The sequence below is a fragment of the Myotis lucifugus genome, unplaced genomic scaffold (assembly GCF_000147115.1).
Source record: "Myotis lucifugus unplaced genomic scaffold, Myoluc2.0 scaffold_2, whole genome shotgun sequence".
Classification (NCBI taxonomy): Eukaryota; Metazoa; Chordata; class Mammalia; order Chiroptera; family Vespertilionidae; genus Myotis; species Myotis lucifugus.
In genome coordinates this window covers 23974918-23987202 of record NW_005871050.1, presented here as the reverse complement: position 1 = coordinate 23987202, position 12285 = coordinate 23974918, and positions in this window count along the sequence as shown.

Sequence of the window (12285 nt, the reverse complement as noted above, 5' to 3'; positions counted from 1 at the left end):
AACTGAAAAGTCCTTGAGAAGGCGTTTATCTTCTGTCTTTATAATTGAAATAATGAAGCACATGGCTTTACTTTGACTATGTTAAAGGAGTAATTCGAACAGTTAAATTTATGAAAGTAAGTTATCAAATTGGATTGCCTTTAACTTTAAGAAAACCATCAACCGTATTAAACCTTTGGGTTTAGAGATTTCCTCTTGAGCTCATGCATTCATTTTTGTGCCATTGGTTCCAATGATCCTGTTGGACACTTGAGAATTCGAAGTGCTTCTCCTGCCCAAATACACTAAGTAGAGTTACCACTCTACTTAGACTACAAGCTACATGGCGTTGGTTATTTAAACTGATCGCTTAATATGTATTGTAAAATGAAGTCCTACAAGGTTTGACCACAGATAATAAAGCTATACTTTAAATAATGAAACAGGAATTTTTAGGGATGAAAAAGACAGGTTTAGGAAATTTTAGAAATTAAGAGGACCATGGAAGAAGCACAGGGCTACAGAGCAGCAGAAGATATATTTCCATGGAATAGGGGAGCTGAAAAGCTGCAACAGGTACATTTCCATAGAATGAGGGAGCTAGAAACAGCACAAGGTCTATATTTACAAAATAAAGGGAAGGAAGCCCTTCAGAAGGAGAAGAAGAAACCCCAAAGGGAATAGGAAAACAATAAGGAAGGAGGGGAGGAAAACCTCACATGTCCCATGTGAGGTTCAACCTTTGGGCTCAGAAGTTACTATGGTAACCAGTCAAGGAAATAGTGACCAATAAGAGGGGACATCAAGGCACCAAGGTCTACAGCCTTTATAAACCATAGAAACAAGAACTCTTCCCCCTCCCCACGTGGGAGTCTGTTCTGTGGAACTCTTTTCCGCTCCCCACGTGGGAGTCTATATTTGTTCTTCAATAAATTTCCACCTTTGCTATATCACCTTCCATCTGTGGATTCATTCTTCGACTCTGGTGGACAAAGAGCCCAGGAATCAGTTTGCCCATGGGAACACCACGTGTTCCAGTAAAAAAATCCCACTTCAATAATATGACTAAATCTTGTACATGAAATACCTAGTCTAAACAGGTGATTTACAAATGACCTGAAAATTCAGCTAGTTGCCAACACCATATCACTAGAGCTGCCTCCTACTTCTGCTACCAGAGCTCCTTTTGAGTCCAAAACCCTCCCCTCCGAGATTAAAAATGGCGGCAGAATAGAAGGATGCTGCATGGACATGCTTCCAGGAACAAGCTGAAATTACAATTGAAATATGGAAAGCCTTCCTGAATAATCAATGGAAAACTCACAGGAGAGAATCCTGATACCCAAGGACTGAAGGTGGAGACCGCATAGAGACTGGTAGGAGGGCTCACAGACGGCAACTGAAGTCCCGAAGAGATATCTCAGCTGGGGCAGGGGGGTTGACACTGAGAACTCTGGGATCTACTATCAAAGCTGGGCTCCCCAGCAGAGAGCACCAAACTGAGGAGGGTACCCACATAACATCTATCTGTGAAAAGCAGTGGGGGTGCTGTCTGCCAGGGAGTGGTAGCTGAAAGTTTGGGTACCCTCTTAAAGGGCCAACAAACAAAAATTCCCCGTGGAGCCACCCACCTGTGCTCTGGCAGAGGGAGGGTGAAGTAGACTGGAGCTGTGAGAGCAGAACCCAGGACTGGGGACTTGGGGGATAGAGCTCAGAAGGCAGACACCCCAAGTTTCCTGGGTCGAGTCACTCCCTCACACAGCAGAGGACATCTTTCCCACATAGACATCTGCCTTGCATGGGGGGAAGACAGTCAACATACCCTATTGGAAAACACCTTGCCTTGAGGCCACTTAGGAGATTAAAAGTAACAATTAGCCTCCAGGCAGAAGCAACTGCCCCACCCTGTTGAAAAAAAGTCTTGCCACACCTGAGGATGATTGCCTGGAGGCAAGTCAAGTTGGAATCCTATTAGTTTGTAGACAGAGGTGGTCTCTGGAGGCTTTGAGTCTTTACCTGATCCAATTAGTCAGAAACAGCCTTTAACACTGTCCTGCACTAGAGATTGAGAGGTGTAGAGGATCTACCTAAAACACAGTCACAAACCCAGACAACCAAAATGAGGAGACAACCCTTGAATGAACTAAAGAATTCTCCAGAAGAGATAAATTAAGCAGAGATAAGAAATTTATCTGAAACAGAGTTCAGAGTAATGTTAAAAATGCTGAACAGTATGAAAAAAGATATAGTAACTATGAAAAAAGAACAGTCTGAGATAAAGAATAGCATAACACAAAGAACACATTGGAAGGAATTCACAGCAGATTAGGGGAAGCTGAGAATCGACTCGGTGAATTAGAAGACAGTTGAAAATATCATTCAATTAGAGAACCAAAAAGAAAAAACAAGAGGACAGCTTAAGGGAGTTGTGGGACAATGTGAAACGTAACAATATTAGAATTGTAGGTGTGCCAGAAAAGGGAGAAAGGAACAGAGAAGGTGCTTGAAGAAATAATGGTAGAAAACTTCCCTAACCTGGTAAAGGAAAAAGTCACACAAGTTCAGGAGGCACAGAGAACCCCAAACAAGAAGAACCCAAACAGACTCATGCCTAGACACATCATAATTAAAATGCCAAAAATTAAAGACAAAGAATCAAAGGCAGCAAGAGAAAAGAAAACTTACCTACAAAGGAGTTCCCATAAGGCTGACACCTGATTTCTCATCAGAAACTCTATAGGCCAGAAGGGAATGGCTTGAAGTGCTCAAGGTAATGAAAAGCAAGGATCTGAGACCAAGATTACTATATCTAGCAAGGCTATTATTCAAAATAGATGGTCAAATAAAGAGCTTACCAGACAAAAAAAAAAAGGCTAAAGGAGTTCATCACCACCAAGCCAGCATTATAAGAAATGCTAAAGGTATTGTTGTAAGGGATTGCTGAGAAGAAGAAACAGAGAGAGAAACCTAGCCATACAGAATTAAAATGGCTATAAACAAAGACCTTTCAATAATAATCCTAAGTGTAAGTGGATTAAAGGCTCCAATCAAAAGGTGTAGGGTAGCTGAATGGATACAAAAACATGACCCAACTATATGCTGTCTACAAGAGACCCACCTCAAAACAAAAGAGACACACAGGATGAAAGTGAAGGGATGGAAAAAAATTTTTCCATGCAAATGGAAAAGAAAAAAAAACTGGAGTAGTAATACTCATATTCAACAAAATAGACTTTAAAAACATCATGCTAAATGAAATAAGCCAGTTGGAGAAAGATAAATATCATATGATCTCATTTGTGAAATATAATGAACAACATAAACTGATGAACAAAAAGCCAGAGGGGGAAAAATATTCTAGAATATAATGGAAGTAATCCTGTTATTTGCAGAATTTTAATATTTCCTCCAACTTTTGTGATATCATATTATGTTAGTACAGTTTTGGTAACATTATTATACTTAAAATCCTTTTATTCTTGAAATATTAATTTTTATTGCATGCAATATATGTAAGATCATTTTTCTTGAATAATTGGTGTTTATTGCATGAAACATATTTAAAATCGTTTTTCTTGAGATATTAATGTTTATTGCATGTAACATTATTATATTTAAGATAGTTTTTCTTGAAATAAAAAAAACCCTCCCCTCCATTTTTCTACAAGGGCTGGAGCTTTATTTTTTGTAACTTAATCTTTATTGTTGAAAGTATTACATATGTCCCCCTCCTCCCCCATTGACCTCTTCTAGCCCACCCCTTACCCCAGGCCTTCACCACCATATTGTCTACATCCATGGGTTATACATATATGCATCCAAGTTCTTTGGTTGATCTCTTCCCACCCACCCACACTCAATTACATTAATGTAATTGATATTACATTAATGAACAACATAATTGAACCCCTGCCTTCCCTCTGTGGTTCCAGTGCCCCTTCTTCCTACTAATAACCTAGTTGTCAAAAAACCTCTGCATTATAAAATGTCATTTTTTATGGATCAAATAAGGTTCGAGAAGCCAATTCTGTGTTTATGTTCAACATAAGCCATTGGAACTTGGAATATGTTTTACCTTTTTAAACACAAATTTTTCAAGGCTCAAGTCATTATGGTTGTTCCTAAATCAGCGGAGGTTCTATACCTAAGTATGGTGTTCTTTAAAGTGTCCTCTTTGGGAAGCTATATACTTACGGCAGTTAGGCTGCCACTGTTCCAAACATGTTTGAAACTAGATTCTAGATGGCAAAGAGAACAAGGAATCTTGGGGATGGTGGAAATATTTTGTATCTTGATTTTGGTGGTAGTTCCAGGGGTACATACAACTGTAAAAACTCACTGTATTGTACACTTTAAATGGATGGAGGTAATTGTACACAAATTATTCTTCAGTAAAGTTGATATGGAAAAAAACAAACTAGATTCCAAAGAGCAGTTTCCGGTCACTTTACAAGCTACATAAATACTATCTCATTATTTTATAACTGCCTATTAAAGTGCCTATTGTGTAACAGCACTTGAAAATGTTTATTTTTTATTAGAAAAAGTAGAACTCAGGTTGATCACTCATCAAATATGGATCCAAAATTACTTTTGACTGGTTTTAAAGATTTAATCTTATAGGATCATGCTTTTCTACCATTGAGGATATTAAAGTATAATATTGTGGATTTTGAAAATCCTCCCAAAAGCCGAAGTCCACAATAGTTGAAATAATGGCAGCATTCGAATATGGATGCAGCTTACTACTTTGAAGAACAATATTCATTTTGGAGCTTAAATTCTGGTATGTTTATGAAAATATCAAGTCTCACAATTTCATAATTTCACTTTACATATTTATTCCAAATTCATGAGCTTAAAATATGACACCAGATACAGAATCTAGCTTTCTTTCCTACTAACCTCCCCAAATGTTACCTTTTTTTTTCATGTGGAATTTTGACAAGTTCATTTTATTTCTTAGATAAAATTTGGAGAAATCTATTCTTCCAATAATTGGTCAAATGTGCATATTTATAAAAGGCAATGAATGATATCATATTGAAAATGTACCCTTACTGTGGGTCTAATGCAGTGATGGCGAACCTATGACACGCGTGTCAGAGGTGACACGCGAACTCATTTTTTTGGTTGATTTTTCTTTGTTAAATGGCATTTAAATATATAAAATAAATATCAAAAATATAAATCTTTGTTTTACTATGGTTGCAAATATCAAAAAATTTCTATATGTGACACGGCACCAGAGTTAAGTTAGGGTTTTTCAAAATGCTGACACGCCAAGCTCAAAAGGTTCACTGGTCTAATGTATTGAATTTAAATACAGTGATCACAGGTGAGAACTTGCTACTATCTGAAATTCATCCTGAATATGACCTAACCTGTGAAAAATTACTTATAGATTGTTCAGAGCTAATTTTCATATACTGTTGCACTTCTGGATTTTGTTGAGGGAGAAACTGTTGACATTAATATTTCACTTTTTTTAAATCAAGGAACTTCATCTCAGTGTGGACATCTAAAAAGTTGGACAACCTGGTGGTTTAACCTTATGTCTTAAAGTGCTTTATCCATTTTTATCCTTACTTTGAATGCTTTTTCATCTTTTTCTGTACTACCACCATCCAAGTACCTCAAGCACTTCCATAAAAATCTAAAGCAGTGGTTCTCAACCTTCTTAATGCTGCAACCCTTTAATACATTTCCTCATGTTGTGGTGACCCCCAACTATAAAATTATTTTAGTTGCTACTTCATAACTGTAATTTTGCTACTGTTATGAATCGCAATGTAAATATCTGATATGCAGGATGTATTTTCATTGTTACAAATTGAACATAATTAAAGCATAGTGATTAATCACAAAAACAATATGAAATTATATATGTGTTTTCCGATGGTCTTAGGCGACCCCTGTGAAAGGGTCATTCGACCCCCAAAGGGGTCGCGACCCACAGGTTGAGAACCGCTGATCTAAAGCCTCTTTGTCCTGCCTTCCAAGTGTCAGTTTTAAGGGTTGTATAAGACCAGAAAACTGTAAGAAGGTTCCTAGGTTGGAAGGCAGTTGGTGACAATGAGCATTTGGGGATATATTGAAATTAGTGGGGAAAAACATAAAATGGCCAGACCCAGCATAACTGCACTTGGAAATGGTTGGCCACCTTAGGCTACAATAAAAGGCACACTTCCACCTACTCATTCAAGTGCCACAGAGTATGTGTACATATGTTGAGGTGCAACTCTTGGGATGTGAGGTTGCCGTAAAACCTGCTTATAGATAAAGTCAAAGGACCAAATGGGCTGTAAATTGATGACAATAGCCTTCACAATGCAGGTCTTTCATTTGTACATCTTCATGTAGTCTTTTTGGTTCTATCAAGCTATTGGAAGTTGTAAAGGCTTTTCTTTTTGAGGGTGAGAGATTAGGGTAGGGCACATGTGTCCTGCAATCATGGACTTATGAAGGTGGATTGCAATGATCAAAAGTTGCAGGCTCTTATCCTGGCCGGTTGTTCAGTGGTTAGAGCATTGGCCCGCACACTGAAGGGTTGTAAATTCGAATCCCGGTCAAGGCCACACATATCTTGGTTGCAGGTTGCAGGCTTGACCCCGGCAAGGTAGGGAGGCATCCAATCTATGTATCTCTCACATTGATGTTTCTCCCTCTCTTTCTTCCCCCGCCCCTCCCACTCTAGCTAAAGGCAATGGAAAAATATCCTCGGGTGAGGATTAAAACAATTTTTTTTTAAGTTGCAGGCTCTTTCTGTTAACTACAGAAATCATTTGCTTTTTATTTGTGTAGTAACAAGAAGTTTCTACAGAGCTTTCACAACTTCTCACGTCAGATAAGAAAACTAGCTTTTATAAAGGCATTCTACTTAATTTTATATTTAAACATTATAATTCTTATTATGTACATGTCTCTCAAGTACCACAAACACTGATGTACCTCTTTGGAAAAGAAAGACCATGACTCAGATGCAATAAACAAGTACATATGAGATACAAATACACTGTAGAATGGGAATAAAACAAATAATGTGCTTTAAAATGCTAGAGCACTCTTGCCTGCTGCCTATATCATTCCAGCAATTAGCTCCTTTGTTTCTTAATAAACATTCCAACCTGTAAAAGTAAAGCTCTCAAAACCACCTACCAGCACCTTCTCCAGACCAACTTGCAGCATAGAGATGGAAATCCTAGGCCACATATCAGCATATGAATAGCAATATCTCAGTGTACAGTACATCTGAAGTATGCAGACTGATTTAATTCACCAAAAATGTATATATTTACAAGTTACATTTTATTTTTCTGACCTAAAAGCTTTATTTTTTCTTCAAACTAGAAACCTCAAATCCTGAGAGCTTCATTATTAAGAATTGTGCTGCAGCAGATGCCTTGGTGGCAGTTCATTTTAGCAATTCCTCACCACATCTCAGGAAGTTTCTTTTTAGAAAGTTTTTTTAATTGAAGTTATTCCTGCTCGCCCTACTTTCAAAATGATCACATAATTACCAAAAGGGATGAAGAGCCAAGGCCAGAGCAATCAAATCGTATTGTTGCATTGCATGTGTGTATGTGTGTGAGCACACATGCATCTGTGTGTGTATACACAGACAATGTTCTCACTTTTACAAACATCCCCCCAAAAGCAATGCAAGCCAAAACCCACATCTGTTGGAAAAAGTGGTAAAAAGGGTCATTGGAAATACAGTAAAAATAACATTTCTCTATTGTACTAAAGTAATGTTCACTTTGAATTGGGTACTCGGTTCTCAGTGGCTAGTTCTACATCAACAAAGTGGATATTTGGAACAATTATCTAGATAAAGCAAGCCAAACAAACCATCTAAAATACCCATATATTTGATGCAAAGCTGCAGGGATTAGGGTTGGAAGGAGCTGACAAGTAGGTATGAAGAGGTTATTTAAATGATCAACTTATATTGTCTATGTCTATGCAAGCAATCTGTTTATTAGTACTGTTTTGAAAACTTGATTACCAACATAATATCAATTTTTCTTATGTACTTTTAAACAGAAAATAATGTCTGCCTAATTTCAAGTACCTTTTATCTGATGGTTCAACAAACCAAGGTCTGAGCAACTTAAACTTTTAGTCAAAACACCGCTTGAGTCTCATCCACAGGTAACATGAACATCAGATGGTTATTCATATTTTCTGGCCAAAGTATCAACTCATATTTTTCACTGAAATTCCCAATGAAATTTTTAGGGGAGGGTTTCACTGCCATAGAACTGTAAAGTTCTTATTGAAAAGGTATTTATTATTTAATGCATTCAAAGGGTAGAGGACTTTTTTACGTTCTTTAATCAAATTGAATACAGATGTTTAGATATTTTGGACTTAGCCGAAATAGCCTACATTATGTCAGAGTAGAATAAAAAAATGACTATGGGAGGCAGAAAGAACTGGAAAATTTCACATATCCCCATGTAAGTGGACAGAAGTATAACTTGAAGCATTTATATCCCTGTAAAATGTGGCATCCAAAATAATGATTTTGAATTTAGAATCTTTCCTCTGTCTTTGTACTACACTGGACTTAAAGCTAGAAGTGGAGGAAATACTTCAACAATGGTCATCCTATATAATAAAAGCCCAATATGCTAAGTGTCCAGTCGTCTGGTCGTCCGTTCAACCAATCAAAGCGTAATATGCTAATGATATGCTAAGGCCACTCAACCGCTCGCTATGATGTGCACTGACCACTAGGGGGAAGACGCTCCTATTGGTAGGTTAGCTTGCTGCTGGGGTCTGGCCGATTGGGACTGAGCGAGGTGGGCTGGACATGCCCTGGAGCCCTCCTGCGCTCCCTCCCCAGCTGGCCAACCTCCCATGTCCCTCCCAGGCCCCAATTATGCACCGGTGGGGTCCCTTGGCCTGGCCTGCGCCCTCTAGCAATCTGGGACCCCTCGAGGAATGTCAGAGAGCTGGTTTCAGCCCGATCCCGCTCAACACAGGAGCTGCCCTCTGGTGGTCAATGCACTCCCACACAGGGAGCGCCACTCAGCCAGAAGCCGGGGGCTCACAGCTGGCAAGTGTAGTGGCGGTGGCGGGGTCCTCTCCCACCTCCACGGCAGCGCTAAGGATGTCTGACTGCCGGGGAGTGGCCTAAGCTGGCAGTCGGACATCCCCTGAGGGCTCCCAGACTGAAAGAGGGTGCAGGCCAGGCTGAGGGACACCCTCCAGTGCATGAATTTTGTGCACTGGGCCTCTAGTTTTCTAATATAATTCAGACATTTTCTTTGTATTAGCATTACCCTTACTAATTTTCATGGAGACTTTAATGTCCTTGGGTTACACTGGAGATCCATTCCTACGGTGTGACGTAATGCAATTTTCGCCATAAGTCGGAACCCACCTACATAAGTACCTAGGTCACTCACATGGAGCACATACACAGCAGTAATGAAGTGAAACAGTAAAAAAAAATTAAAAGAAAGATAACAAGTCCTGATCTTTACTTGTGGTAAATAAATAATAAAAAAACATAAAGCACATATGTACATACGTCAAAATGATGGAACTTTTTTTTTTAAATAAGTGGGAGATGGTGACGTAACCACGAAATGATGTAGGTCAAGTCCAACGTAACCCAAGGACTGTCTGTAATTAAATGAATACATGTGTCTAGAAGTGATAAGAAAGCCAATAGTAATGGAGGTGAACTGTGATATAGACAAATAGTAAATGATTTTTATACCATTTATGATTATATTTGATTTCTGACTACATTTTTAACTTTACATTTAAATATGTCAGTCTGAGATTTGTGGAGTTCACAGTATTTTGGACAAATGAACAAAAAGATATCTATAGTAGCCATTCCATTTTCACATTTATGTATTACTTAATAATAAACGTCTTGTTTCCATGATCTATAAGATTTGAGTTTATTTACTTGCTCTTTGACCTTGAGCAAGTCATCTTTCTCTGGGCCTCTTTTTCTATTTGTAAAATAAGAGTTTGTAATAGAAGCAATAGAGAAGCAATAGATCTTATCTAAAGTTCTCTTTTAGCTCTAAAGTTTTGGTTTTAAACTTATTATCATGTTGATTCATACATTCCCTAGGGTCAGAAGTCATATTTAAATTAAGCATTTAATTTAAAATATCTTTCTTGACAGTAGCTGATCCAGAGGTTGGAGAGGTGAACACAAATCTCTTTTTCTTCCTACTTTCTACCGAGTTAGAGCTAGTAAAAACATTGGTGCCACCAACATGGAAGTTAGGGCAATAGCTAATTAGCTTTAACAGCAAACTGGCCTCAGTCCCCAACATAGGTAAGCCTAAACATAGCCAGTGAAGTTTTAAGCCAAAGTGCCAAAGATAATAACCCTGAGAATATCTGCAAAGCAATGTACTGTCCATGAAATATTTATACTGGTTTCTTTCAGTAGTAGAAATTGGCTACTATGATCTATACATATTCTCTCGTAGAGCATAATAGAAGACTGGAATTTGAAGCATGGCTCTATCTCTGGCTACCCTTGTTTTCTGACAAACTGATAAAGTAACTGCCAGAAAAGGGTTATCACAAGTACAAGCATTTGTGAGAAAGACATATCTTTTTCTTTTGATGGAATATGGCTATATATTGAGTTAGGAATGTAGCCCAGGTTCTATTTATTATTCAAACTAAATTTGATAATTGGAAAAGTTGATTCTATAACTTTAGAAACCTTCTTGCCCGGCCAGTGTGGCTCAACAGTTGAGTATCGACCCATGAACTAGGAGATCACCTGTTCAATTCCTGGTCAGGGCACATGTCCGGGTGTGTGCTCAATCCTCAGTGGAGGGCATGCAAGAGGCAGCTGATAATGTTTCTCTCTTGTTGATGTTCTATCTCTCCCTCCCCTCTCTCTAAAATAATTAAAAAGATACTTTTAAAAAGAAACCTTCGTGTTATTGATGTCAAGGCCATTTATGATAGTCCCACTTAGAGAAGCAGGAGAGAAGGGGGATTTGAGTAAATGTTCACTTCAGATATTATTAAGGAATTATTTTGGGACCATCTCTTGCCAAATTGGAATTAATTCGAATAACAGAAATTACACTGTCAAAAGCTATTTTGGAGGCATATTTGCATTGTTTTAAAATGCTTCATTTTGTCTCCTTATTATGGGCCAGTGATTCTATAGCTGTATTTGTTTAGGAAGGGAGAAAAAACAGTAGCTGGCGTCCATAGCAGCTTCACCAGGTAAGTGGTGCTGGAGAGGTATGTAGGACTCTATGTGGTCAGCCAAAAAACTCAAAAAATAAAATTAAATGAATTTAAAAAGAAAATTCTTCATTTCACTTATTTATACCAGAAAGCATACACAGGAATTCAGTTGGATTCCTATTGCTATTGACATTTACAAGAACATTGTTACACCTCTCTTCTTTTCTGAGCTATATACTGTTAATTTAATCTCCAGGACCGAGACCTAGGGCTGTTCAGGTTAAACTTGGGGATACTGTTGTGCTAATGTTGGTAAAAACCATCCTTGTTCAGCATGTTATGCCTCAGCAGTTATTGGCTCTAACATGATGGCCTTATGCATTATGGACTTCATTTTTTAAATATGCACCTTTATATTCTGACAAGGCCCTCTCAAGCCAGGGAAAATAATTTGTTGGGATGTATAAATGCAGCTTTCTTTGAAGACAGAATTTTGACCATGTTTATAGTCCCATGAAATCACTAGGGTTGTTATTTATATACCTAACATAAGTTTACACATGCAATTCCGTTGCCCCCAGTGAATATTCAAACTGCAACCAGAATCAGGTTATCTAGACCTAAAATTGTTGGGTTTTTATCAGCAATTAATTAAAATGAAGAGGCTCTTCAGATTTTGACACCTCAACAAGATGTCATTTTTTCTGATAAAAATATTTTCAAATCCAGTCCTTTATCTTATAAATGCTTTTCAATAACAGTGATGATTAAAACTATCAACAGTAGATAGGACGCTATGAATATACCAGCTGATTATTTTTTCTTGCCAATGTATGAGATGTAGTGGCTATTGGTTATAGTGCAGTAGACATTTTTAAAAACAGTATACATCCTAAATATTAATCTCAGTTCTATCAAATTTTAAAATGTAGTAAGTTAAGTGAAATATACAAACACAAGAAAGGAATTCACTAACTTATTAGATATGACATATACTATGGGGTAGATATTCATTGGCACACATTAGGAAACTAGCACATATTTAAAGGGAAAAAAAACCTCAACAGCCCCCACGATAAGGAGAAGTTGTAGTGTTTAAAAGTGAAAACAACA